Genomic DNA, 27,728 nt, shown 5'->3' on the forward strand with positions numbered 1-27,728 from the left:
TAATGGGCACGGCATCTCCAATGACTGCAAACGCTTTAAATCCATTATTACTGTGCCTACGCACTATACAGGATACAAAGTGCCACAGGCCCTCTGCATTTTATACAGGCCGCTTTTATATCCAACAAGGTAGACTCTTTTTCGCTACAACATCCTAGGATCTCATCTAGCAGCAGTTAATATGCCGGCGGAAGTAAGCCCATAAATGAATCTCTTCGTGACAGCGAGCCAGACAGAACAGCCCTCCAGCACACTCTAGCTGTGGAACAAACCACCTCAAGATCCTCCCGTCTGCCAACAACCATCCCCAGAAACCCTCGAGATTCGAGAAGTGGTGGGGCCTGTGGTCTGGAAGCCAACGAATTCAACACGACCCTCAGCTATGGCAGTAGCAAATGCAAACTGTGCACTCAAGTCAGGATTTAAAACTCTTCTGACTTCAACGGCCACATTGGCGGCGGTCCTCTTCGCCGCAGAAGTGCTACTTCGCTGTGTGTTTGACAAAAGAAACCCGGGTCATCGCTGATCCTGAACAATCGCAGGAATCTGGCCAATGCCTATGCGTTTCGGTCGCCGTCTCGTTACCAGGCGGCCGTGATCAATCGTGGTCAGACGCCGAGAAGAAGTGTGCGTTCCTGACCGGCCGGCCGGCTACTGTGAGCATTCTTGTGTCACCGCCGGCGACAGACGAGCTCTGAGACCTCGGCTGCCTCTCCGGCTCTCCGAGCCGGGCCTGGTCTGTGGGGAGCTGACATGTCACGTGACTCACGTGACCGAGGGGCTGACAGGCCACGTGACTGCGTCCAGAGGGAAACCAGCCGGCGCCGGCGCCTCCGGACAGGCGCGGGGGAGGGTCGGGGGAGGGCGGGGATACGGGTCGATTTACAGGCGTGTCTGGCAGGCGGCCGGGTAGGACACACCGCCGGTCGGGACGGAACTGATACAAGGCGCCAGACTACACCGGCGGATGCATAGATCTATACTCACGGTAACACTGAGACACTAAAAATATAGCGTCAGAAACCCAGTCAAACCTGTAACGGACATTGGTTAAACCGATTAAAAACCGCGACGGTCTACATATACGGTTTGACTTGGGGGCAGAGCAGTGGCGGCGGAACACCTTCAATTAAGGGGGGGGGGGCACTGCCGACTTTTGGTCCCATTTTTCCATGCAACGCCCATAGAGCTAATGTTAAAATGCCAAAATCAAAGGGGAGCACGGTGCCCCGGTGCCCCCCCCCCCATTCCGCCGCCTATGGGGCACAGTCAAACAATATGAGTTTCTGGCATTTCTTCACAGCTCAACACCATTACTTGTTTATTTTTGTTCCAGAGCAACCTGCAGCTCGCTTTGACGCATCTTTTCTGGTGTTCCCTTTCAGGATAAGACACGAGTGGCCACCGGCGCACCAGTCAGCCTGGTAGCTCCATCTAGATCAGCTAAAAAGCGGCGAGGACTATTTTTGGCCCACCCAGGCAGCGAACAGGTCAGTAACATACAGTCATCCCACTTGGAGACAGATCGATCAGCTATATACAATATCGCTTCACACGCTGAGACTCGCCCAAACGAGCGTTCTTTATTGGCTGCATTGTCTATCTATCACGCCCACGCTCATCCTGGCTCTCACTAGTAACGCAGCCAGTCTGACCCAGTCGTGACCTTTGCTCGTCGGCTCGTTATTTTCCTGGTCACCCAGCGACCCCTGTGACCTCTCTACGCTCGGGATATTCCCAGCTCGTGCTCAGACACCGACCAGACTCGGCAGCCGGCGCCGAGAGAGCTAGGACGAGAGCGAGTCCGGTTTGACTCACAGGCCACACAGTCTGTACAGAACGGTCGCGTGACTGATGCTGCCATTTGTGAACATCACGTCAGATCGTTTGTTGTCAGCGACACGCCCCGAGAAGCGCGCCTAAAAACGCCGCAGACGCAGGCACGTCCTTTCTGTGACGGCGGTGACAAAACGCCCTCATCACGGGTAATTGATGAATCCGGTCTCGACAAAACGAGGACGAAATCCACTCCCGACGGCTCTGCAAAGCGTCAAAACTTGGTGCTGCTGTATTGTCTGGAAGGTATTGATTGGTAGTATACAGCCGTCAGATTGCCCTTCCTACTCCACACAATACATAAACACTTAAATTTCGCTATGCGGCTTGATTCTCATATGTTTTAGCATCTTACCGTCTGGTAATGATTTCAAAACACCCAACGCACCAATTCGCTGAGAGCGCCTGTATTGTATACCTACTGTTCGCAACACACGAGTAGTTAAAGCGCCTGCGTGGGTAATGGGTATGCTGTCCCGCATTTCACTAGTGAAATGCGGCACAGTATACCACGCCAGGCGGCGGCGGCGCCGAGCCGGCCCTGCCAGTGGGCCGCATTCCCGCCAGAGTCGCTGTTTTTGGGTGCGTATTATTTAGGCCAGTTGGCCACATTTGGACCATGCAATCCCGGGACAATATGAACTCTGGCCCATTCAAGGCACTGGCCACTTCGGCACTGGGCATATCATACCCTGGACAATATGAACCCTGGCCAGAATGAATGCTCCCCCTGTTTTTGTGTGCCGCGTCAACGGGTCCTGGACTGACGCCAGACCAACTTCTGTTATCATGTCGTGTTTCTTCGAGTGGGGACGCTTTACGCTGCATTTGACTGCATTACTATGGTGATAGTCGCTGCGTGCTAGGCCTTCTCTAGTGTTGCGGCTGAGTTATTTCTCTCGGAGCATCTCGTGATGCGGTATGCTGCGTACGATGCGACGTTACCGTTTCGCCCCGATCCCTGGAGGCGGGCAGCAGCACCACAAAACAGCTGTCATACAAAACTGGTGGGCCTCTAATGCCTTGTGCCATGGTTAAAATAATGCAATTTTACGGTTTATAGCCGGCGTCCATGCAATATTGAATTTTTCCTGATCGCTGGCAGGCGGTACCTAGCTGTTGTCTCTTAAGTTATTCTTTTGTGAAGCTTCATGAAAAACGTCGTCATAAGGCACGGATTTCCTTATGGCCTGTGGGTATCAAATAATGTCAAAAGGTAGGCTACCAATTGTACATGAAAAGAACGTCTCAGGAACTCGTTTATTGCCATTATGCCGTAACGATGCTCATAAATGCACTCGAGCCTCTCGATCATTTTCAGTCGAATGCCAGTCAAATAATAAGCTATTGATTGCAATATCAATATCCTCCAATAAACTGATGGAGGTGGTCGTCATGTCAGATTTATCGCTCGGCAGCACCATGCTACTCGCTTAGGTCAACGTGAAGTGTTTCCGCATTTTGACTTGGATTTTTTAAAACTAAATTACCATCGTAGCGCATTACCAGGCACTTTGTTATGATTGAGCAAATGAACATTTCACACAGATGTGTTGACTCATAATGAAGAACAAGCATGTCAAAGTCCCATTAAAAGAACAAAGTGAACAACTGGTGCTTGGAACATAGCACAACAAAACCCGTGCTTGACCTATCTGAAAACGTTCCGAAAATCCGAATTCTGAGACAGAATTCAGGAAAAGGCGCGGCTTTATTCACCTTTGCTAATGCACTAGAGGCGGATAGGGTTGAAGCGCCTTCTTAGGCCACATTGGAGAAAGTGTGCATTGTTTGGTAAAGTTCGAAGCATAGCTCATTTTGAGGTATACATCAGAGTCACCCATCAGTCTCTAAATATATGTTGTAACATGAGTACAATCCACAAGCCAACGGTGCAGCTTGACTCAGTATTTAGCAGAACATGTAAGTCGTGGTCTAATGCGCGTAACCCTATCCTGCAAAGTGGTTTACATGCAACTCAACACAGAACGATGTGCGTAATGCAGGCTAGGCCCAGCTACCAGCATCGGTGTTTCGTAGATGACAGCACGACTATTGACATTACCTGAACCTGCGGCCACGCTGGCCGCCCATCGCAAACATTTCGCCACATTGCCTCGGCCACGTATTCAAACAGCGCCACGGCTTCCAGCGGCGCACGGCCGACCGCCGCTGCGGCGCAGTATACAGGGTGTTTCACTAAAAGTGTCAAAAAGTAAAAGGTCATAATGCACATAAGAACAATGTTTTCTAAGGTAATTTGCATATCATTTCATCCGCAATTGTTGGACATTTGAATATATAACAACGATATCACCGTCACTCAAACCTATTCCACATATCCGCCCCTTCTTTTGATGCACCGTTTCGGCACGTGTTCCGGACACGTGCCTCACGTGCCTCACAGCCCATTTTCATATTCAGCGTCCAGACTGTCGGCAAAGCCTTGAATTGTGCTCTTCAGCTCCCGAAGTGATGCGACTTGAGTCTTCCTCAGCTCTGCGAGAGCTACTGAGTCACTGACCAGAACCAGAAGTCTAGCGGTGACAGATCGGGGCTTCGCGCTGGCAATGGGGGCGGGTGGTGAGGCAGCTGATTATTTGGCCCAGGAACTTCTGGTCCAGCCAGTTCCTGGTGGCTACAGCCGTCACAGTGGCTGTTTTTGATAACTTGTAAGGCCTTGGCTATTTCTGATGTTGAAATTAGCTTCTTGTTATCTTCAAAGGCCCTCAAAAAGACCCTGACCTTTTCAACGGTTTCCGCCGAGAGGTGGGGGCGACCCCGCCTTTTTTGGACTGGAACTGGCATCGAAGGAGCCTTTTAAACCTCTTAAGAAGCCTTTTTAAACTTTTATAATCTGGAACGTAGCGAGGTGAGAGAGTAAAACGTTTCCAGAAAAGTCGGTACGGTTTCAATGTTTCTGATGGCACCAAATGTAAGTGTAATTCACCCCTCCTGTTGAGGTGTAAATAACCTGTTCTTGATCTGCATAAGGAAAAAAAACGACTAGTAACTTTGGCCTCCTGCCCTCGCTCCGTATGGGTGTAAAAAAATATTAAATGGACAAAGCATAATTGTCCAAAAATTTGCAACAAAGCGATGTGCGCAACCACGTGATTTGCATATTTTATATATCTTTAATAAGCATTTACTTTTTGACACTTTTAGTGAAACACCCTGTAGACTGCTCGATGAGGTGAAAGGCTCCGTGACGCGCCGCGCGCCCATGCGTCACGTCTATAGCGAGCTGCCGCTGACGAGGGCGGTGGCAGCGCCAGCTCACTCATCGCTGGAGGGCCCTTCAGCGGACACCGCGTTGGTATCCGCTGTGACGGCGGCCCTCCTCCGCTTCCGCCACTCACCAGCGGAGCATGGACCGGTGAGGATCGGTCGGGCCATCGGTACCAGCCGCACTCGGCCGGTCACCCTAGGACAGCCCGGGAGTCCTCCCGAGGACACTATGGAAGTGCCCCTCACCGCCTGCCTGTGCTCCCAGGAGAGGAGGCTGGTGTCAACAGCGTTAACTCATTTCGGGTCGGCTGAGCGCGTGGGAGTGACTGCGACACAGCTGGGACGGAGCCGGAGGTCTGCTTCGGTAACCGGCGGTGAAAAGGTCGAGGCCATCCGCTCCCCTGAACGTGCCACCTTCGGCAGCTGGTGGCGTCAATTAACTACTCCCCGAAGCAGAGGGAACAGTGTAGATGGAGCAGCAAAGAGTTTACAAGCTAGGGTCAAACAGTCAGGGAAGGGATAATACCAGACAGAACAGGAGACATGAGACGGATTCAAACTGGTCTCACTGCTCCGTGACGGTTAGTAGGAAGATGTTGCTCCAGGTTTAGTTCTTTCCATTTGTTTGACCTCAATTTCAACTGCACCTTAAGTTTGTTTACGGCAAGCTTACCGATATGATTAGTCTGCAGTTGCCAGTCCACGTTAGTTCTAAAGTCGCGCTGGCCGCCAGACGTCTGAATCTGTTGATTACGAGCGAGCGAGCGCAGCGAGCGAAGCGAGTCTTTTCAATATAACGGAAAAATCTCAGTATGAGCGGCCCGGCCCGGCCCGGCCCGGCCCGGCCCAGCCTGTTACGCTTTTGAGAGGCTTATATCTCAGCAGCCGCTGGACCGATTGGCCTGCGGTCTTTTTTGCTGGGTAGCCCCATCCCTTCTACCCCGTAATTGACTACTTTTGATACATCTCAGTGACCGTCGTGGCACGTGCCACGTGAAAAGTCAAGGGTGTTCAAGCTGTTTTGCAAAAGTAGTGATTTTGAGAGGCCCATATCTCAGCAGCCGCTTGGGCGATTGTCTTGCGGTAATTTTTGTAGGGTAGCTGCATCCCTTCTACCAAAGGTCGGATACTCTTAATCTATGTGAGTGACCCCCAGTGCACGTGCAAAATACAACAATAAGAGGTGCCAAATTTGTTCCCAATGCAATAACTCGGTAATTACTGGGGCGATTTCGCTGAAACTTGGCATACAGGTAGGCACCCACCAGGCAATGCATTCCCATGTGTTGCGGTTAGGGTGCTACTGCACGTGCGCACGTGCAGGGGGCGCTCCCAGATCTCGAGAACGGCTGGGCCGATTGCGCTCAAATTTGGTGCACGGTTGGGGACCAGTTAGTAGGGTGCCGTGCAAAAGTCAGTTTGGACCCCGTTTGCACGTGCGCACGTGCAGAATGCCGCTTCCAGATCTCAGGAACGGCTGGGCCGATTGCGTTCAAATTTGGCACACCGCTAGCGACCGGTTAGAAGGGTGCTTTGCACAAGCCCGTTGGAAGTACCCTCTCGCCTTTCCGCACGTGCAGGGCTCACCATCTCGCTCGCTCGTTCTTCGCCCAAAAGGCGTTTTACTGGTAGTTGATACCGTCAGTCCGTCAGTCCCTCAGCCTCCTCCGTCCGTTAGTTACCTCAGTCACGTCAGTCACGTCAGTGCATTCAGTCTCAGTCGCTCTCCATCAGTCCTGTTAGTGTGCACCCGTCGCCGAGCTGTCGGCTGTATTTCCAGGCCGGCTGGTGGCTGGCGGGTGCCCCGGGGACTGCTGGGCTCACTCCGAGTCACGTGCCGCCACCGGAGCTGGTCTGATACAGGGCTGATGACCCCCGTCCCAGGCGGCACCTGACTGACGGCACCGACTCGGGGGACGCCCCGCCGGCGGGCGGCTCTCGCAGCCGCTCTGTCAAACGGATGGCGGCGCGGTATCGCCACTACCGGGGGTGTCAGAAGCGGCCGCGGCTGAATTCGTCTTCATCCGTCCGCCCAGGCTGACTGGATGTGGGGGAATATAGCGGTCAGACGACGGGTCTGGACAGGGGTGGCTGGCAGTGTCGGTGTAGCCGATGGGCGCCCGGTGGCACGGCCCGTGCGGTGCCACCATTCGCCCACCACTGTAGCTCGGGGGGAGGGGGAGGGGAGCGGAAGGGGGGCGGGATCGATCCTCGACGCGTCGCACCTCGTTCGTGGAAAGCGACGTCGGAGACCCCTGGTCAAACACTGTGGTTTGAGTGGTCACGCCGCCGACCGCTGAACGACCACAGACCACACCGCCCTGACCACTGACCGACCGCCGACCACACTGCCCTGACCACTGACGGACCACAGACCACATCGCCCTGACCAATGACCAACGGCAGGTCACACCGCCCTGACCACTGACCAATGACCACTGACCACTCGACCGCCAACGAGAAGTGAACCTGAATCGTGATTGTTAATGAGTAGAGATTACACTTAACGAAATATGATCTAACGAGTGGGGCGGTAATTAATACAGGACTGAGTGAGCTTCAGATGTGAGCCTACTGCAGCTTTCAACATCATCCAGTAAAGTTTGCCAACTTCATTCATTGGTCATCTGCGGCAGCCATATAAGAAGTGACAGCATCTAAAAGTGCAAATTGGCACCAAAATGCTCTCTTCATATGTTTCTCTCTCTCTCTCTCTCTCTCTCTCTCTCTCTCTCTCTCTCTCTCTCTCTCTCTCTCTCTCTCTCTCTCTCACTCTCTCACTCTCTCACTCTCTCTCTCTCTCTCTCTCTCTCTCTCTCTCTCTCTCTCTCTCTCTCTCTCTCTCTCTCTCTCTCTCTCTCTCTCTCTCTTTGTCTCATTAATACTCCCTTCTTTATTTAGGGTTTCTTGTTCTATTCATTAACCTCTTTACCTACTTTGTGTGTTCATTTCTTTTCTTACTTTCATTTTATATTAACCCGCGCCTTGATGGGGGGGGGCATTTTGGCCCCCCCTGTGGTTTTTCTTAAATATCGAGAAAACGGCGGCGCGCAGCGCCGCCAAATTTTGGGCACCTTACCGGGCATCAATTTGACACCTTCACACAAAATTTCAAGTCACAGGTCACCTCGGGTCAGGAGTTATTGAGGTCAAACTGAGGTCATGTTCGAGTAAAAATGAGCAAAAAACATGACATCTTGAAACGCTCACCAATTCTACAGTTAACAAGCAATTTTAAAGTTCTTTATGTGGTTGTATAGAAAAAAGGCGGCGCTACAAAACTGCTGTCTCGGATTTTCAAAATTTTGGGTTTTTGACCCCCAAAAATCAAAACAATTGATTTTTTTAGAAAAACTCTAAAGATTTCCAAAAAAATTTCGAATTTCGAAAACAACGGAACATATGTGATAGTCCCTTCGCTCTTCTATGTACATACCAAATTTCAGATCGATACCTCTTCTTTTGGCCAGGTTATAGCGAAAAAAACTGTTAAAAATTGATGACGTCAAATTTTTGAACTCAATTTTTAGCAATTCTAGACCACGTAGCGCAAAACGGAGACCACTATTGGGCTACCCGTGACGAGCTGCATCGAATCGATACCCGTTTTATGCAAAAATATCAACTTTGAAATTTGACCTAATTTGACCTGACCTTGACCTGAACTTGACCTGACCTTCACCAAAACATAATCTGAACCGACCCCAAGGGCTGCCTGTCCCACATAATCGCATTTGGCATATAAAATGGACCATAAAACATGCATCACATGATATTTTTAATTTGTGACCCTCAGTGACCTGACCTCTGTGACCTGACCTGGTATCAGTGACCTCAAATAGCAAAATATGTGTTTGACGAACATTTCCCCATCGATAATTTCCATTGAAATGCTGTTTACTCGATTTTACAACGCATTTCTTGAAATGCCTGTAAACGGTGAAAATTCGACCTTTGACCTGACCTGTGACGTCATCGGTTTGACCTAGGTCAATGAAATTCGGTCACAAGGTAGTTCCCCATTGGGGCTATCCAACGCCGTTTGCCGCTTGTCGCTATGTTGCGTGGTTCTCGAGATCTTAGGGGGGGGGGGGCAAAATGCCCCCCCCCCATCAGACCGCGTTGCTCGGCAGACCCCATCAGGGCGCGGGTTAACACTTTTCTTATCCCACGTACCGTACGCCTGTTGCCTCCCGCTCTCTTTTTATGTCCTCGTTGCTCTTTTTTATTAGCGGGAGTGCTGGTACTTGTTTCTGGGCCATGACGTCATCAGCGCCATGCCGTCAGCTCCGGTTCGCTGCTGCCGTCACCTCTTTGGTGGAGCGAGCGAGATCGGATAGACCGAGAAGGAAGAGAAAGCAAAAGAAAAAAGAAGTATCAAGAGGAAAAGCATGAGGGAGAGAAGAAGGGAAAACAATGGAAAACAAGAAGGGAGAAAGAGGTGGAAAAGGGAGGGAAAAGATAAGAAAATGACGAGCAGGAGGGTTCGACTGAGAGGACAAATAGACGCAAAAATGAAGGGAAGAGGTTGCTGAAGTGAATGAAACTGATTATGCCAATTCTATCCAGCCCTTTTGACCATTCAATCCCGACCACCGTCCGGTGGCCTGTCGTTTTGTCTGTCAGTCGCTCCGTCAGCCTGTCGGTAGGTCGGTCGGTCGATCGCTGGGTCAGGCCTGAGGGGTTGTTCGGCTGTGCTCAGGTCCCTCACACAATCTTCAGACGGTCAAGGCGCTGACTCGGCTCCACCCTATCGCGATATGACCTCGGTGCTGAAAAATGGACCGCTTGAGACAGACACCAGCGCAGTCACAGAGCACGGCACTAGAACGAAATGACCGCCGCCGAGGTGGTAGCCACGATATTTAGAGTCATGTGATTCAGGGACATTTCATGGAGATCTTAAGCGCTGGATGTATTGCTAATGATAAGAAGTACTTAGGCACGAGGTCGATTACAGAACGTCACAGTGACCTGCAAAGTGAAGGAAAAAATATGAATTTACAGATGAAGGCTATCTCCCAAAGACTATAGGTAAAGATCCGTCGATAATGGTTCTATTTCATATTCGCATCTAATGTCATCAAGAGTATAACCGTTTGCGACGCCGTTGTTCCGGATGAAGGACTGGCTCAACCGATACACCAGCCAAAGCGTTTCAATGTCTGACGCTGTAGCGACTGACACGCCCACAGGCCACGCCGAGGTCAGCGCTCCGGTCAAATCGGCCCCCGTAATGGGCAAACTTCGACTGCAGGCCAGAGACATAGTTGAACAGAGATTTGTCAGCGCAAACTCAGAGCGAACTGAGATAAAGTTCCATTTCCGAGGAAGTTCTCCTGACTTTGCATTGCATGCCTGCCGATGTCACCTGCTCTTGTTACTTGCGCTCAAGGCACTCACCTCATTATTAGAACTGCACTTTGACATGAAAGGTTAATACAAATGGTACTTAAAACTAGTTTGAGAAGTCCAGAAGAATAGTAACCGAGCAACAAGTAGATATCATGTAGAACAAAGAGACGGATAAATAAAGGTAGCAGATGCGAGAGCTAAAGAGGGAGAGAGGGAAAGAGAAAGCCTAATAAAGAGTGATTGCTAATGACACAGCTTGAGAGAAGGAGAGAATTACCAAGAGATAGAGCACAAGAGAGCGAGAGAGAGAGAGAGAGAGAGAGAGAGGGAGAGAGGGAGAGATGGGAGGTAGAGAGGACTGAGGGAAGAGGAAGAAGTTAAAACACCGACCACTTTTCCGGAAATCAGCCCGGGTGATAAATTGAAATCCTCATCGAGCATGTCAGGCAATCTATTTCACATTCCATTTGACGTGGGAACGACTTGGAAGATGGGACTCAAACACGCAGCCTTCCTCAATAGAGTTACTACATTTTGAGGCTGAAAAGGCATACAGAATAGCTGTGACCTTTACTGACAGCATTCGAAAACGCCACCATTGGTGATTCACTCGCTACCAACCATTGTGAACGACCCAGCTGCGTTCGTTCAGTCTACCTATAGAAACCAATCTAGAAGAATCAAAAGACTCTTTGTTGTAGAATGTTTTCTCAAAAGTATCGTTAACTTTGGTAAAGGCGAACTGTCAGCGTCTGAAGGCTTCATTGATGACGAACTCAAGGCCCACCAGTTTTTCTAAGCCATTTCGTTGCATCACGCGGCGGCGCCATAGTCGAATTGCCAGACGCAGGCGTCAGCAATGTTGTCACGGCCGAGTGGCCGGTAATAGTTCCGGGTGCTGACACAGCCGGTGCCATTCAGACGGAGATGGATGGAAGTAGCTACAAAAGCAGATGCCTGCAAATGTGTTCGAATGTTGTGTGTGCTTGTAATTCTTAGGTGTGTGAATATGGTGGCCTGAAGTATGCAATACAAACAACCAGGGCTGCGGAGTCGGAGTTGGAGTCGGAGCCGGAGTCGGAGTCAGTCAATGTCGACAGTTTTGACCGGGGTCGGAGTCGGAGTGGGAGTCGATTTTGGAAACCTAGGCCGGAGTCGAACTCGGAGTCACCCAAAATCCATCGACTCTGCAGCCCTAACAACTACCATTTGTACATATGCGCATACCTACCAGTACATCGCTGATCGGTCATATGTACCTGATGCTTGAAAGAGTGCAGTGTGGGGCTCTCGTTTGAAATTCATTGTTTGGGTGGTTAGACCGTTGTTTTCCTTATTCAAAGCTCGTTTTTCGTTACAGGCACATACACAACTCTTTCACGATGCTTTCAACGCACAAGCAGCTATAGGAATTGGTCAAGGTTGAATTGAGTGGCATGTTATGCATCACAAAGATGCATGAATTAAAGACGAGACAGATTTATTCCATATAGTTTCATGTCATTCGCTTACGCTTTACATAGAACACATGGATTTTGATGTGCTTGCCATGGTGGCCTGGCTTTATACACTTGAATTTAGTTCCAATTACATACTTCTTATAGATATGCTTCCTTTCATAAGATCGGATCGATCTCTTAGCACCATTGAATCCATAAATCACACTAAATATCAGTGGACCCGCACTTTATCTTGAAAAGTGTTTCAATAGCGCAAAAATCCCCCTAATTGAATCATGTTTTACGACTTCTTTAGAATTCCGGGCGGTCGGTTCATCTCTGCCCGGAGAAATCGACTGAAATGTAATCTCTGAATACTGGCCGCCGGCCGGCGATCTATCTCCGGCTAAATAGAACCGAAGCTGTCCTGATGCCGCTGCTGCCGGCGGCCCATTTCCCGCCGAGGTCCGACCCGGCTCGGGCACAGGCGGCGGCGGGCGCGCGTCAGCCGCCGCCGCGCCCATGATCGATGACGCCGCGCGCGGGGACACCGCCGGACCGATGACGACGGATGACGCGCCGGGCGCCGCTAACCGGCCGAATATGCTGCGCCGTTCCGCGAACCCAGCGGTGACAGCGCTGCTCCGGCCGGCGGCGGCGCTGGCCGTGTGGGGAAAAAGGAAGCTCTGTCCAGTAGAGGAGCCAGGAGGCGCTATATGGATGGGAGAAGGGGGCGTGCGGCGCCGACCACTGAACCCTCTCTCGCGGCGGGCCGTGCTGAAGGGCTGTAGCACGTCACTATGACGTCACTAGTCCATCTGGAGGGCGGTCAGCTCCCGCGTCATGTCGGCAGTGGTGCGATAATGCGCGGCCGTGAGGGATCGGGCGTCCGGTCAGTCGGCTTTCCTCCCACTACCGCGCGACTCGCACTCCGCCGGCGAGACGTTTGCGCTAATAGGAATGTAAGTCGGCAATCTGTCAGCGATCTGTCGACGGATATCCAATTACTGCAGTACTGCGGTGCCGACGCGTCGCGCGAGACGCTCAGAAGACGGCGCGGCCGAGTCGAGGGACCGCCGCGCCGGTCCACTGCCGCGGCGGAGCGTGGGTGGCTGAGGGGACCGACCGACCGCCTTTATAGTGGCAGTTCCTTCCCTCAGGCGACATAGTGGAATGGCCCTAGAACATATCATCGCGTTTGGTATGACATTATCAGGTTGTACTTTGCCAGTCCTGACGAATATATGGCGAGCGGCTGCGGGAACGCTTCGCTCTGGTGGATTGGAAATTTATTGAGGCCCCCATTAGTAGGCTCACCCCATTGAATAAAAGAAAGACAGTCGCGGTAGCTTACAGCGTTGTTCATGTTTCATGAAGCGTTCCACTTGTCCAGACCACCCATGGCTTTTTAATACCCGCTGTGCCCGTCCCATTTCTATGTATGATAAGTATTTAATGAGGGGAGCATTTCATACGGTCCCGCCAAATTACACTGGAGGTTCCAGCTCTGCGGTCTTTTCTCCGACGCGGTCGTTTATTTCCAAAAACACAAATGGTCTGTGTGTCGGCATTCAAATGAGGCTGCGGCGGCGCCAAATATTACACTGGTAAGGCCGGGACGAGATTTTCCACCTGCTTATGTATTCTCGTGCGGCGGCGGCGCCCGCCGGGGGATCGCCGCCAAACTCGACCTGTCGTCGCCAGCCTCGCCGACAAAATCCGGCCGACTGGGCCCGCCCCGCGGCCCGCGTCGACCGCACCGCCGCCGACTCGGGACCGGCCGCCGTCGTTGCCGTCGCGTCGACCGCGACGACCGATGGCTGTTGTGTGACGACGACGTCCGGCAGCGGCCGGCCGGCCGATTTAGCCGTTAATTCTGCGCTGGTCGGCGGCGATCTATTGCGCTCGGCGCCGGCCAATCTCACGACAACGGCCATCGGGACTGGACCATCCGTCGCTGTCTGAGGCCCCGCCACGCCCCCGGCCCTCTGAACCATCCCCCTCCCCCTCCACACGTCACCGACACAGACGCCAAGAACCACCGTGAATGTCACGCATCATTTGCCATGGCCTCGACCAGCAAAGTTTGACGCTCTCGATCGAGACTAAGAATGTATCAGAGTCGTAGCGAGTCTGTCTGACGAAATCGAGTCCAACAATGACTCTGCGGTCGTCTTCTGTGTATGGAAACACTCCATTCACGGTGGAATATTTTTAGAAGAGCTCGCTCGGCTTCGTGCCGTCGCCGCCAGGGCGCTGCCACTTCATACGTCGTCGCCTGTCGTCAGTTTTCATTCATGCGCTGGCGCCAGCCGTTTCCAGGAACACGAGCCATGCTGGCGGCCACCGGCGGCGCAGCCGTTCCTCTAGATGGCCGCCGCCGCTGCGGAACTGCGGCGTCGACGGCGCTCCGGGGGCGCTCCGGAGCGGTCCGGGCCGGCGCGCCGACAGTCGGCGCCGCCACATTTGTGCCGGCCCGTCATGAGGATTAGAGGAGAGCAAATCTCCGCCGGCGCCGCTCTAAGCCGGCCTAATGGTCCGACGCGCTCCGTATCAAAGTCGCGCGTTAGTCCTTCGACAGGCCATCAGCGACGCACAGCCCCGAACAGTCCCGCCGCGCCGGTGGGAATTTCAGTGTTGAATAGTTCCGGGATGTGTCATGAAGGAATGCGGATTCAGCGTTCAACGCGGATCCAGCGTTCCAACACTGGTTGATTTGAAACGCAGACTCGACCTTTGCGAACTGCCAACACCGGCCGTCTTCCGCGTCCACTGTGCTCGGCGGAGACACGTTGGAGGAGTAAACGCTCTTGTCCTCCACGCATTCAGGCCGAAGAACGGCCTAACAAGTTAAGCGGATTTCACCAGATTTGCAGATGTTTACGCACAAAATTATGCCAAGTTCCTGGTGAATTAGAAATAAGAAAGGCATTTGCATCTTTAAAGATAGAAGTAGAACACTTGGTTTAATAATAAATGTTGTAACATACTTTATAGTTGGTGCGATATCCATCGGATGATTGAAAATGTTACGCTTCGACTGCTGCTTCGAGCTTAAAAGTCCACCAACGTAAATTGTTAGCAGAACGTGAGTGCCTAAGCGAATAAGTAAATACACACAGGGTAATTTCAACGCACTTTAAAGGGACTATCCCACCTTCAAAAAAGTCCCGTTTAGGATTCGGAAACGTTACTCATGATATTGTGACGAATTCTGCAAGTTTTTACGCGTTTTCATCGTATATTTTTTGAGATATTGCGACTTTTACATTTCATCGTGACGTCATTTAGATCGGATCTGTGACGTAATGAAGGATTTACTTCATGTCAGTGTGGGGGAAATTTGGCAGCAAATATAGGTATTAGCTCTCAAATATGACTCGGCTCATACAATAACAAAAGTGTCTCTGATTGGCTTATTCGTAAATCAAGTGATACTTCACTTGAACAGGCGTTCAAAAGGCAAATAAAGTCATCAGATTACCGTTAATGGTTAAGAGATTGGGCCTTGCGCAGGGCTCATTTTCAAATGAAGGGAACGAATTTCTTCAACACCACGAGGCCGCGGGGGTTGCAACCAAGATAGATAGTGGTTTCTGTACCTCGCCGCAAACTTGGCTATCTCAACTCAAACCTAATGTAAAGGTGGGATAGTCCCTTTAAGGTCGCATAGCCGGGTATGAAGAATAACATTTGTCATCTTGGATTTTCGAGACCCCCGAACCTCCTCGACAGCCTCATGCGGGGAAAGCGGTGATCACGTGCCGCTCGGAGCGGCTCAATGCGGCCCGGGTCGTTCGGCTGCACCCGTCGACACAGCACACTCAGCAGCGGCGCCGCTAACCTTTAAACACCGCTCTGCCTAGGTACAGCCGGCCCGCTCACCCCGAATGTCTCAACAGTCCGCCGCAGCGCTGTGCAGCCCACGCGGCGCCGCTGGAGAGCCGTTCGGCGTTCTCTGACGAGCTCCCCGCGGCCCAGCGGACCGGGCGCGGCGGCGGCTCGCGCTCCTCAGCCTCCCGCTGCGCCGCCGATCCACAGCGCCGGGACGCGACTTACAACACCGGCCGGCGGCGCCCATTAGCCAGCATTGTGCTCATTAGCATACGCTGAGGGAATGTGGAGGTATAAATAGCTGAGGCGCCGGCCGGCGGCGGTGTCGCGGCGGCCGGCCGGGCCGGTCGCTGCAGGGTGGTCAAATATACCGGCGCCTGGGTGGCCCCAGAGAGTGGGCGGGCCGTGACAGGACAGGCGACCGCGCGGACAGATCCCAGACAACTCACTGCTCCGGTCATTGAGCGCGCTCCAATCGGTGGGCCGTGGCCGACATCTGACAGGTTTCCTGTCAAGTTTCGACCGGTGCTCAAACCTGTCACAGAAGGCCAACCGATAGTGCTTGGGCAAAACAAGAGAAAAAAGCAATGTAGGTATTTGTATGATGAATGTTCCGAGATAATGCTAAGCCAGGTTATTTCAAATACCGCGAGAGGCATGCTCTTCGAGTCCGTCAACTGGCCAGTGTCGTAGCTCAATGAGTTCGAGAATTACAAAATCGTACTCTGCACCATGTCAGCAGACGCGTCTCCTTGACAGATATTAGTAAAGAAGCTCGCTTTGCATTGAGAACATCTCTCAATTATTATTTTTCGCCTACCTAAACGAGATGATGTGGCATTCATAACGGACAATATTGAGGCGCAAGGACGCATTTTTCCCCAAGCGTTTGGTAATGTGAATGAAATATGAAGTATGAATGGCATCTATGCACGGTGCATCACGCATGTATCCCTGGTCATCAAAGAATGGGCTACAGGTTCAAAATTGAGGCTATTCACCGGCTCAGTGAACCATGCATTTCCCTCAGACCACTGGCAATCACCCAGTTAAGCATTAAATTGTCCAAGTTTTAAATTGATACCAGTTAAGATGGCTGCAGAGACACACAAAACTCGTTCACAACATAAATAAAAATAACGGCTTCTAAGTTGTCTACGACTTGGTCGCTTACGACAGTTTGACTCTAATAATTATTCTTATTTGTCATGGATTGAGATCGGATCAATGATTACCGAGGCCTCAAACGACTCAGTAGCAGCGGCGGCAGGATGACTGGCATGTTCCACCTCTGTGAACATCAGCTAATTTAAGGCCATCCTTGTGATCTTCCTGTTTGCCTTAACTGACGATTCGACCGTGATAATAGCCGTTTTCACGACGGGCTATCCGGTGAATGCACCTGATTTGACCAAATCTGCACCTAATCTCTTTTACAGCAAATATCTTCATTTTATGAATTTATTTCAGTATTTTAATCGATGATGCTCTCTGATAATATGACAAAGCAGGCATATAAGCAATTAGTCCAACCCTAGCTGATAGCTGCTAAGAGACACACTGAACCTGATTTGACCAAATCTGCACCTAATCTGTACCAGATGTGCACCAAATGTGTACCAGATGGCCGTCGTGAAAACGGCTAATATGGCAGCCGGCAGTGCTACTTCTCGGAGCAAAAAATGGCAGACAGATCAGGCGCGAACCAGGACATCTGACTTCTGAGGACCCTGCAGGACAGGACTTGTTCGGAGGCGGGTGTTGGTGCGATGAGCGATGGTGCAGTACCGATCGATTGGAAGCTGATGACGGATGGCTCGCGGACCGGGCGACGACGCGCGGATGGAGAGAAGGAGGGTACGGCGCGTCTGTGACGATATGGGGCCGGGGCGTGCTACTGAGCGATAGCAGCTGAGTCCCAGAGCCGGGCCGGCGCGGCGGCGCACCGAGCCGGACTGATGTATCGCGGTGACGTGACGTCACTGACTGATGGAGCAGGTGAGCAGAACACGCCGCAATGGTCATAAAACGGTGCCAATGGGGTGAGAGGATCGATCGAGTGATCGATTGAGGGGCGCGTGATATCCTGAAGCGGTTGAATGATGATGCCCTGTGAGCTGAACGGATGGTGTGGCAGAATGGAGAGGACGAAAATGATCATAGCCATGGGACAGTAACACTCGATGTTTTTTTGTGTGCAAGTGTTATACGATGCGATGTGTTTGTTGGGTTTGACGGGGGACACAATAGTTAGTCTGTATGTACTGTGACGTTCAAGGCACTTCATTTTCCGTGACACAGCACAAAACGTATTTTGTCAATATCGCCTTTTCAGATTTGACTGATTGAGCAGGATTGTCACATATTCACACTCACTGCATGTGCTGAAATATCAAGCCGTGAAATTTTGCAGCGGCACACCACACCGGCGCCTGGCGGCTGTCCCCGCCCTATAGTCGGACCGGCAGCTCCGCGCCTGTGATTGGAGTGAACTCTATTACCGGGCAGACTGCTCGGGGGGGGGGGAGGGGGAGGCAGTGCCGGGGGCGGCGGCTGACTGGGCCGGTAATGGGGGCAGGGTCAGCCGACTCTGATGGCCGGGGGTCACGCACCGAGACGCGCAGTCCGAGCTCCGAGCTCACAGACGAAGACGGCGGACCACGGCCGCGGCGGCTGATCCTGACCGAGGATCACGGTCAGGATCAGCCGCCTTAAAATGACTTAAAATGACACTGACTTAAAATGACCTCTGCAGGAGGCCTCTGATTTGATCTCTCGCCGACCTCTGAGTGACCTCTGAACTCAGACATGATCTCTATTCTAGCCTCTGACCTGACGCTGATCGCTGGCCGACGAGTTTGACCTCGGGCGAATTCTGACCGGCGTTAGATATCATAGCAGTCCTCGAACGATCTCTGAGGGACCTCTGAACCGTGAACTCATACCAGCTGAATTGATCATCCTAACCAACAACCAGGATACTGTTCTCGGGGAATAATGCAATTCTCTGCACGTGTAAAATTGCCCAACGCACAGGCAAGAAAGAAAAACACGAGTAGATGTACAGCCCATTGACCTATAATAAGTACTTATTACTTATTAAGTACTTATTATAGGTCAATGGTACAGCCTAACAGAAACACGAGTAGAAATGTTGTATGAAGGTGGTGTCACTGCAATACAGCCAAAAGTAAATAATGAACGCTGGAGATAAAATATATCAGGGATTACGGAAGCGAGCCTGGTTGCTATGCGGAATCCGAGTTGACTTGAACTCCAGCATAATTTGGTCTCTATATATGGGGTCATTTGATGCCTTATACCCAGGAAGGATGGTTACCGCGATATAATATGTGTTCACTAAAAATTGAGACAAACTTTAGCAGACTGTATCTTCGGTAAAAATGTACCGATTTAAACAAACGAGACATTATTGTAAAGCGCATTGCACCTGCTGCAAGCTGTAGAGCGTCAACAGATTTGCCTGATCCCCATAGGTCTCTTTTTGGACATTTGCTTGGAAGTGATTTCACATGATCTGGCACCAGTGGACCGTGAATCTGGCCAATTCATGGCGGTAACGAGCTACCAGTTGATATTTTCTATGAAATTTAAAGACACCAACATACGTTATAGCCTTCGGCAAAACACATTTGATACTCATATCTTAAATTTCAGGCGTGGCAAACGGCTTATTGGGCCTCGTTCCAAGTGGAATTTTTACATCAGCCGGGGCCCTCAAGGCGCCCGTTGGTTGGTGTGCTGGCGCGAGGTCGGACCAGAAGATCGCCTTCTGGTTACATATGTTGTTTTGCATGAACTTCTAGTACTAAATGATAAATTTGGCTACAAAAGTATCATATTATATAGGACCAGCCTGGAGGAATGAAGTCGAACTGCTGATATGCTTTGAAATGACACATACACCATAGCATCCGACGTTAGCTTGCATACTGACACTTAGATGGACGTTAGCTCTTGTGTCATCGATAGCATCCCTACAGAACACTCCATTGTCTAGTTAATTGTCACCCTTTAACTAAAAACATAATTTTTCTTCCTTAAATAGTTCGACTTTTTTTCTGAAATTTTTGGCCCTTTCTTGACCATTGCATATTTACATCTATTGCCTTATGCTGTTCCCGGTCGCTTCGAGAAATCATTTACGCCGTTTGTTACTCAGCCTAGCCTCAGGTGTGTTATATCTTCTTCGTGTTGGTACAGCTGATACCTTACTGATCAGCAGCATTGCACCGTGAGGTGCCAAAAAGCCCCTCCACGTGCATTTTCGGGGCCCCGACCTTTCCTCAGGTCAATATCTTCGCAATAACACCACTTCAGCTTTTCGGACTCCCACACCCACATAGAACTTTCTTTCCACCATGCAGTATGTAACTAAGTTCGACATTATAAGTTTTCATTAGGTATTTGTACGTCCGAGACTCTCCCATTGACGCACTTCTTTGGGACGGCCTGCCAGTGGGCTTTCGGTGGTCCTTATTTAAAGCGACCTCCTTCGCGACAGTTTTGATTATATCCGTGAAATTTTATGCTCGATATGATGAGAAATGTTCCTTTTATCTTTATGGTAAGTTGCGTCGAAATAGCTTGCTTCGCTTTTGATGTGCAGTTATTCAAAATTTGTGTCAATTTTTAGTGAACACCCTATAAGAGCATTTGAAGCTAAATTAGTTTTTCCGTAGAACTGTAGGATGAAAGAGGAAAACCGTTACGCCAAGCGAGTGTCCATGAGATGGTGTGGTTGCAGTGCACCTTAATTTTCAGAGCTGCCTTTTAACCAGTTTAGCGGTGCAGCAATGGATGCCCTCAGTCCGCCCACAGTCGTCAGTGCCCGATGAAAACACCTGTCAGCGCTGTATTTCGGGACAGCGAGCTTTGTGACGATGAATGGCCAACGCTGAACCACAACCATGGCTATTGTGACTCTAATTTCAGGTGCAGCCACCAACAAGGCTGGTGTGAAATTCGACACACCATATGAATGCCATGCACAATTGAGTGGTTCTAGAAAAGGCGATAATATATCTTGAAAAGGCAAAGCGCACATTGCTGCTAGCATCAGCTCTGGAGCAAGCCAATAACATGTGGCATAAAATAAAAACGTAAAAATATGCTGAGAAAGAACACCGACTGTCACTTAAAACCGCCATTAGTGTGCTGCAGCAGCATCTGCTTCTAGCCCCTACCATCTGCAACTGTTGGTGGCTAATTACAAAGCCAGCCCTCCAGCCACTTATGGTTATTGTCCACTGTCGTTTCCTTAGTTTCATTTCCGTGGATCTGGTCTAGTCGTGTCTGCGCGGCACTGGTCTGTGGTCTGCAGTCAGAGCTGCAGGTCCAGTTGGATTCAAAGTCCTTTTGGGTTCGAAGTCCTGTTGAGTTCGCCGTTCAGTCCGGTGCGTCCGGCGCCGGTCCGCCGCCGGTCCGTAAACTACCGGCGGAGCGCCCAGCTAGTGACCGTAAGCAGGCCCTCCTCCGGTGCTCGGGAGCGGCCGCGGCTTACCGGTCGTCTCACCGTCGGTCGGCCGGTCCGTGTGCAGTTGATGGTCCGTTCAGGGAGTGATAACAAGGCGCCGCCGCCGCCAGCCGAGCCGACCAGGAAGGGGTGCTTACTCTCGTTTGACTTCACAATGCTTATCTACCAGCTTAAATCCTCAGAAGCGAAATAGCGCGCTAGGACGAACCCACATACAACAATACGGCCGGTCAGGCCATTCGAAGTCGTACAGTATACGAAACAAACACAATAGTCCTGTTAATGTGTAAAAACAAACATTTGGGTAGTACGCATTTTGGTACCACTGCTCTCCCAAAAACTATTCTATATTTTCCTTTCATGAACATTGGATCCTTCTATTTATAAACTACGGTCATGCGAGCATGTAGCTGCATACTATAAATATAATATTTCCTAGGGAGAGTTCAAGCTGTGCAAATAAAACGTAGGCTTTATTTAGCCATGTTCGCAATATCCAACGGTAAGCAGCTTAGGGAATAGGATCGTCGCTCTAATACTCTTCCTTGATTGCATTAGCTACCAGACTACAGTGTAAGAACAACCAGCTACCGTTCTTTGGGTACTGCCGTAAGTGGGGAGGCTATTTCAGAACAGTGAATGTGGCTTGTTTTATCCACGCTGATAATTAATATCGATTCGAAACGGCAGAAGCGGGTCGGGAACAGAGAAAATGAGGGGATGGGGCGAAGGCGGTGAGTCGTCAGTTGAGTATTGACCTGACGTTTGGCTGCACAGTCCACAACAGCCCAGCCACCGACACCCTCCCACCCCTCCCCTCCTCCCCTCCACTGCATCATCCCACAGCAGCCCAACAAGCAAACCACCACACCCCATCCCTCCCCGCCCCCTCCCCTACACCGTCCGGCTCTCTCCGACACTCACATTGGGGCTCAGTTTTCAGAACCAATCGACAACTTTTCAGCCGTGTTGGCCAGCCGTACACAACAAATTCTGAGAAATTACATCAATATGCCGATGCGCCTCGTATAGGGGAAGCCCCTCAACACGAGTTATATTAAAAAGTAAATAGATCCTAAGTGGATGAATTCATTATACAGCTGCGCATTTCCATAAATAACTTTCCCTTCTTTTCATCCTAATGATTGAGCATTGATTTGAATTCGACGAACAATTAGTAAGCGGTAAATAAAGTGCACCAAAATCAGTGAGGCGCAGCTAGCTTTTCAGTAGCAGCCCCGTCTGTATGTCCGGCGACTTTCCCAACTGCTGTGGCCTGGGAGGCTTGGCTGCCCTGACCACCAGTCGGCGCGGCGGCCCGGGCGCTGATTCGTCTGCTCGGTGCACTGATAGAGTGATGGATTACTGATGACCGGTCACGGTGCCGGCACGCCCCGCCAAAGGTCGCCGCCGCCATTGGTCGATATCGGTTTTACGGCCGCCGCGGCACGCGCACGGTAGGTATTTCGGTCGGCAGCAGGGGTGCACTGCTCGCGGCGGGACGATAACGTTGGCCGGGCCGTTAATCAGAATTAGCAGCAGACTGGCTACTCGGGGTCGTTAAGTTTGATTGGATTTACTTTTACTTTGTGTTCTAACGCAAATATAGTCGCGGTTTTCAATGATAAGCAAACATTAGATATGAAGGAAAATGTCGATTTTATTCGTTCGTTGTTGGTTTAGCCTCTGGGTATACGAGCTGTGGCAATTGTTTATCACGCTGCGATATAAAATGTTTGCCAATGTGCCATCCAGAATATCCCAGATTTTTATGTGTGATTAGAATGTATCCATTGGATGTCGCTGACCTGTTGAATATGTTAAAATCTGTTTCATATCTAAAATAATTGTTTTTAAATTCTGTCATTATAAATCCGGCACCATTTGCACCATTTAAAGAAAAGAGAATATCATACGACCTCAGGTCTTTCACGGGTAGCGCCTGAAATAGCTGCGCCGGTCATGACCTCACTCAGAAAGTGCAGGCTCTCTTTCCGTGCAGTTTGCAGCCCCCACTCGCCACAATGGCGTACCATTAGCCATTCGGTCAGTCGGCGGCCACCATTAACCATCCAGCACCATCTCGGCTCTTGGGCGAAACCTTTGGCGAGTTAGCGAGGCCAAACGGCCCGGGGCCAGTCGTTAAAGCTGCAGCCATACACGTAATGCTTCCTGCTCATCGCTTCCCCTCGGCGCGATGGCCGCCGGCTCATTACTCGAGCGGCCACATTCATGGATGCCGCCGCCGCCGATCGCGGGCCGGCCCGCGGATCGGGAAGAACCGGGTAGGGCTCGGGTCAGATCGGGCTCGGAACGGGCCAGCAGCGCCGGCCGCGGCCCGTAATGTGTGTCACGGGGGCGGAGAGGGACACTCGTGTGAGTTGTGGTGGTGGTATCACCAGTTGAGCAGAGAGACACGAGGCCGAGGCTATCGGAATGGTCATCGAGAACCGGGCGCTGACAGACTTCCCCCACGATGTATTGCAGCCACATTATCGGCGACAGTCTCCATGCCTGATCTGGGAGGAAAATATATTGACGTTGTTTGTAAAGTGCAGTGTTGGAAGGGCAGGGGTTCAAACGATCTGTAACGTGGCAGTCAACTGCTTCCCCGCTGACTGATTCAATTCATCGAAGTGTGAAATCAATGGTACTTTATAGACCATAGCAAACAATAACCAGTAGCGGATACCTGTGAGGACGCTACCGGCTACAGAGACTCAAGTTTCGTGAATGCCGCCGGTGTGATAAGCAGTTGAGGTTAGGTGACCTTAGCGAACATTTAAGGTTGGGGACTGCTAAATGTTTAACATTGTTAGCTAGTCTTTTCTACATATCTAATATGCCAAGAGTATCCAGTAGGTATATAGTTGAAAGTGACCCATTTTTCTCTTTGCAGGTGTAACGGCGATTGCTGACTGTCATCCCGCCACAAAGTAAGTAAGTGAGATTCTTTTGGAGTTACTAACCATTTTCAGTTGGGATGTCGCTTGTGTGTCTTTTAGTCTAAAAAAAAAAAACTGTTCAATAACAGATTTGTTCGAAAAATATCATCCTGGGTTATTCGCTTTGACATTGTTTTGACAGTTCACTGGGCATTACTCCCCGCGAAACACACACGCAGACAATCCCCTATATATCGAGTGGGCGATACCTTGTTATTGACGTGCCGGCGCTAATTTCGCTCGGCGCCGTGTCGGGTTGGGTGCGGTAAAGTCGCCGGTGACGGTGCCGTCCGCTGGCGGCCGGTCTAATCGGACCGCGATCGGTCGCCGGGCCGTGGTTTATCTCCGTGTTATCGCGCCGCGCCGGCTGGGCGAGCCGCGCCTCCGCTCTCCGGCGCTGCGCCGCCGCTCTCCGGCGCTGCGTCATCCACTGTGCGCCGATCCGACACCGGCCCTGTTTACTTGCCGTCGAGCGCAGCCGATCAGACTATTTTGCAGCCATTCTTAGCGAGACCAGCTCGCGCCCAGAAAGCCGCATTCCATTTCACAGAGGGCTGCAGATGCGGCTCTGGAATAGCAGATGCTTTCGGATTTCGCCAGTATTATGCCCCTCTCTTCCTCGCCTGCTCTGGCGCTCTCTGGCTTCCAATCTCTGCCATCGGGCTCCCGCGCACACCTACATCGGCAGCGATGGCAATATCTCCATATCTAAATTGCATTGCTGCAGACGTAGCGAGAGAGAAACAGCCAGCGGATGAGGCCAACTGAAATCCTAAAGGTAGCACAATAACAATATCGACAGAATTCCACCCACACTCCAGAGGCAGCGAGTGCCAGTCAGCACCACGCACCACTGGCGGATCCAGGGGGGAGGGCCACGGGGGCCATGCCCCCCCCCCCAAGGCCTAAAGTGGCCTGTTTGGCCCCCCGAAAACGTCAGAAAAATTGCTAAGAAAATATACCTTGATGGAGGTTTTTAGCCACTTGGTGAAGTAAAGCTTTCCACAGTATAATATGGAAGCAATATGGTAGCAGTGAGGGTCAGTCAAAAGTTGCGCGAGCGGAGTCGACCTTAAAAAAAAAGACTGTTGTTGGCATGTGTTTATTGCGCGGCAGCTGATAGTTGGCGGTGTTTCGCGTGGTGTGGCATCACTGGCGGATCCGGGTGGGGGGGGAGGTGCCCCTGACAGGCCCGTGGTGCCCTTGCTAGGCCTGTGGTTCCCCTGGACCCTGGCAGGCCTGTGGTGCCTCTGGCGGGCCTAGGGTGCCCCTGCTAGGCTGCTGATGCCCCTGGGACCTGACAGGACTGTGGTGCCCCTGACAAGCCTAAAGTGCCCCCAACAGGCCCGTGATGCCCCCGACAGGCCCAAGGTGCCCCTGCGTGATGCCGTGATGCCTGCAAGGCCGGTGGTGCCCCTGCGAGGCCGGTGGGGCCCCTGACAGGCCCATGGTGCCCCTGCGAGGCCGGTGGTGCCCCTGCTAGACCGGTAGTGCCCCTGGCAGGCCTGTGGTGCCCCTGCTAGGCTGCTGGTGCCCCTGGGCCCTGACAGGACTGTGGTGCCCCTGACAGGCCCAAGGTGCCCCTGCAAGGCCGGTGGTGCCCCTGTAAGGCCTGTGGTACCCCTGCTAGGCCTCTGGTGCCCCTGACAGGCCCATGGTGCCCCTGCGAGGCCGGCGGCGCCCCTGGCAGGTATCTGGTGTCCCTGACAGACCTGGGGTGCCCCTGACAAGCCTGTGGGGCCCCTCACAGGCCCGTGGTGCCCTTGCTAGGCCTGTGGTGCCCCTGGCGGGCTGGTGGTGCCCCTGCTAGGCCGGTGGTGCCCCTGACAGGCCTGTGATGCCCCCGGGCACCAAGGGGGGTCATGAACCATGTGGCCCCCCTTAGATCTGCCACTGATACATAATATATTGATTTGTAAAGGCGTTATGGCTTATGCAATATGCAATTGCAGGCACTTGGTATCCCTCACTTATCCCTCATTGGGGGCTCTGGCGGGCTCCTGAGGGCCCACGTCTATCTCCGGGAGCCCTAGACAGGCTCCTTTGGGTTCTTTCAGTCCACTATAGCATAAGAGGTCTCCATGCGAGTCCTATACATCTGAGGGCGTACCCTGACGTCTGAGGTACCCAACTGCAGCTCCAATGGTCTCTTACACTTGCGGATCCAGGGAGGGGGCATTTAGGGCCATGCCCCCTTCCCAGAGGCCTAAAGTGGCCCGTTTGCCCCCTCCCCCAAACCATAATGAAACATAGTTCAATCAGTGCGTGGCCCAGGAGTCGAGTTAGACAGGAAGTGTTTTACCACCTCCCGGCCCGCAAAGGGACCCAAGCACTGACTCGAAGCGGTTTAACTGGTCGACAAAAGCAATGGTAAGTGTTTACAAAGTAATATAAAGGCATGGGTCGGGTGGGCTACCATTTATATATTTTTCTTTTTAGTTAAAAAAAAAATATTCATAGTGTCAGGGCTGTGACGAAAAATAAGTGGCCTAAATCCGATGAGAAAACGGGATTTGGGGGTACCCTAGGTTTGGCTCCTGCATGAGTTGCCCCCCCCCCCAAAACGCAAGCCTGGATCCGCCAGTGCCACGCACCATGCGCTTAAAACACAATGCGTGCGGTAACGGTAAACGACGTAGGTGCCTACCTGCATTACAACATACTGCACCATAACAGTACGATTATGACGTAATGATTATGTAATATTACGATGAAAACACACAAATAGGTTCAGTAGCCCTGACATGAACACATTGCCCACACAACTAACGACGTGCAAAACAAAGGCGCTCAGTGGCAGCATTGATGACGCAATATCGGTCGAGGTGCCGCATCAGCTGTATTTCAGTCGCTCCAATGACGTCATATATCCATTGTCTTAGTGCGCCACAATTGTGCACTGACAGCAGCTCAATGGCAGCGCTTTGTTATTTGTAAGCGGCAAGGCTGGGGACGTGTTTAGAACTTCACTTGGTTTGCTGGATACCACAGAAGAAACAGACTTCTGCAGAAAACAGCACAATACCGCATGGAAATTGAGACCTCTGTGCAGGATCACTGATAAAAAATGTTTTCACTGACTCTTATCAACTGCATACGGCATACCTATAATCAATACGAGGCGCTGAAACACAGCTTAGCTTATACTTGGGCGGTACTCAGGTTTGTGAGCTGAGACAAGTTCAGTTGGGACACGGAGCAAGACGAAAGTGCAGTGGGCGTACATGAAGGAGTCCGGACAGCCATTTCTTAAAGTGCTGCAACTTGTAACTGAACACGTAGTTAGATACGATATAAGTTTCAACGACGTAGGTATAAGTTCCACTGCACCAAACTTGCAGAGAAACGGGTGATGCCTAAAATGTACAATCTTTTACAGTTCGGCAACTCCACAACTCCAATCCAGCGTTCATGTGGTTTGGACGAAAAAGTTCATTTCCACCGGCGTTCCCGCCGCCTTTCAGCTCTTACATCGACCCAGTGAAAACGAGCGGCCCATACTAGTTCGTAGCGCGCTGTAACCGCTCACCAGAACACCTACAACTGCCACACACCAGGCGGATTTTGTATCGTGGCCACCCACCTGTTCGC

At 51.4% G+C, this 27,728-nt stretch overlaps 1 protein-coding gene across 1 annotated transcript in view; it reads left to right on the forward strand.

Moving 5' to 3' along the window:
* Positions 1–27,728, forward strand: part of LOC122368528 (zwei Ig domain protein zig-8-like) — a 77,882-nt gene that overhangs the window by 9,024 nt on the left and 41,130 nt on the right. The window contains exons 2-3 of the mRNA XM_043342526.1: positions 1,386–1,490; positions 24,092–24,128. The gene's annotated coding sequence lies outside the window, so the exon portion shown is untranslated. The remainder of the gene's footprint in view (positions 1–1,385; positions 1,491–24,091; positions 24,129–27,728) is intronic.

The sequence above is a fragment of the Amphibalanus amphitrite genome, unplaced genomic scaffold (assembly GCF_019059575.1).
Source record: "Amphibalanus amphitrite isolate SeventyFive unplaced genomic scaffold, NRLGWU_Aamphi_draft 000032F_arrow, whole genome shotgun sequence".
NCBI classification, from domain to species: Eukaryota; Metazoa; Arthropoda; class Thecostraca; order Balanomorpha; family Balanidae; genus Amphibalanus; species Amphibalanus amphitrite.